At 34.3% G+C, this 1,744-nt stretch overlaps 1 long non-coding RNA gene across 1 annotated transcript; it reads right to left on the bottom strand.

Annotated features, from left to right (window-relative positions):
* Positions 1–389: 389 nt before the first annotated feature.
* On the bottom strand, positions 390–1,152 carry LOC117613215. Its single transcript, XR_004583686.1, has 2 exons — positions 964–1,152; positions 390–643 (listed from the first exon to the last, which is right to left on the bottom strand). It is a non-coding gene; the product is annotated as an uncharacterized LOC117613215 (long non-coding RNA).
* Between the last annotated feature and the right edge of the window lie 592 nt (positions 1,153–1,744).

The raw sequence follows: 1,744 nt of genomic DNA, 5'->3' as shown, positions 1-1,744 counted from the left end.
TGAAAAAAATAAAAAGATCCTAAGTTCAAGCTCACCTCTAGTAAGTCTACCATACTTGTAAATGTGAAGGAAACCACCAACATCTATCTAGAACAAATAATATTTGGCCACTATTTATTTCCCAAGACCTTCCAATTACTGAACTTATAGAATTACATTTCTTTTATACAGAACTAGCTCCAACTTACTTCTAAGAGGATGAATTTTTCAACATATTAACAGAGATTCACACAAACTGCCAACAAAAAGTACTTGATCTAAACGATGTAACCTTTAACACAATCCAGTTAGGGTTCCATACAGATAAAGCAGTTCCTATATCTTAGAGCACAAATTAAGCATTTTTACCAGGGAATACAACTTTGCTGAAACAATAATAACAACACTAATAAATAAAAATACTGGACATATTTATATATATTCCTTGGCATATATGTGTTCGCGTAAAGTATTTCTCCAGAATACTTCACCTAAAGAAGCTTTCCAATATTTTGCACCGACACTTTTTGGACAATCACCAAATTCAGTAAACACTTTACACTAACAAGAGACCAAAAATTTACAACAATAATCAGCACACGCCAAGTCAAGAGCCCATCCCTTAAAAGCTACTGCCCTTATTTCGGCATCCATAAATTACTGCCTGCATTGAATTAGAAATTAATTTGCAAACAAAAACAAAAGCATAAAAAGCCCAACCCTTGAAAGCAAGCAATTTCAGACAAAGTTCTACCACATAGCACTAACAAACAGCAAAAAATTGAAGCAAATTAAGAAAAAACAGAGCTAAAATCATACCAACCCCAGCACCCAAAAACCAAAAAGAAACAAAATACCCTTGAATTAGAAGCAAACATAAAGCTACAAGAACAGTTAATAGCATGCAAATAGGGCTGGTTGGTACCAAAAATAAACAAATAAAATTTGGTTGAGTAAACAAAAAGAGTGTTAGAGAGAAGAGACCTTCGTCTTCCAAGCAGGAGGAGCTGAGAGCTCTACAGAAACCCCATCCACTTTGCCATCCATGTCTGCAACTGCAACCCGCAGAGAATTCACACACACACACAGCCAAAACACCCCAACCCCAAGCTCTCCCCCTCTCTCTCTCTCTGTGTAGAAGGCCCGTGCTTGTGCTGTTTGTGCGCGTGTGGGCTAAAGGAGTGTTAACGAAACCGTTGGGAGCTTTTTTCTGTTTAAAAAAAAAAAAAAAAAAATCTTTTCACTGTTAAATAAAACCGTCACAAAATTTATCAAGAAAACAATCACGAATTAGCTCCACCCCTAGGAGCGTGCTTTTTTTTATTAATGCCTGTCTAATCATTCAATTAAAAGCTAATTTTGCGTCGTAATCATTTTTTAATCTCTTTTTTCTTGGGATAAATATGATAATTTTATTATGTATTTTTATTTTCAATAATAGTGACGAGGGTCGTCTTGTCACGTGTGCGTGAAACTCTCACCAATGATGTTTTTTAAACCATCCAACCCGTCACCCGCCCATGCTTTCACTTCTAGAAGTTCCCCTTTACTCAAACCAGACAAAATTTAGCACATTTAAATATTATTTTTGTTAAAATTTTATATATATATATATATATATATATATTTTAATAATAAAAAACCCAGCAAATTGGGAGATGAGAATAGAATCCCCATGTTTTCATCTAAGGGTCCTCAACTACTCACCCATTTAATTTTTTTTGTCACAATTTCTGATTTATTTATGATTTCAATTATCATAGAG

The sequence above is a fragment of the Prunus dulcis genome, unplaced genomic scaffold, assembly GCF_902201215.1.
Source record: "Prunus dulcis unplaced genomic scaffold, ALMONDv2, whole genome shotgun sequence".
NCBI lineage: Eukaryota > Viridiplantae > Streptophyta > Magnoliopsida > Rosales > Rosaceae > Prunus > Prunus dulcis.
Note: the sequence above shows the minus strand (reverse complement) of the source record. Positions and strands in the feature narration are given on the sequence as shown.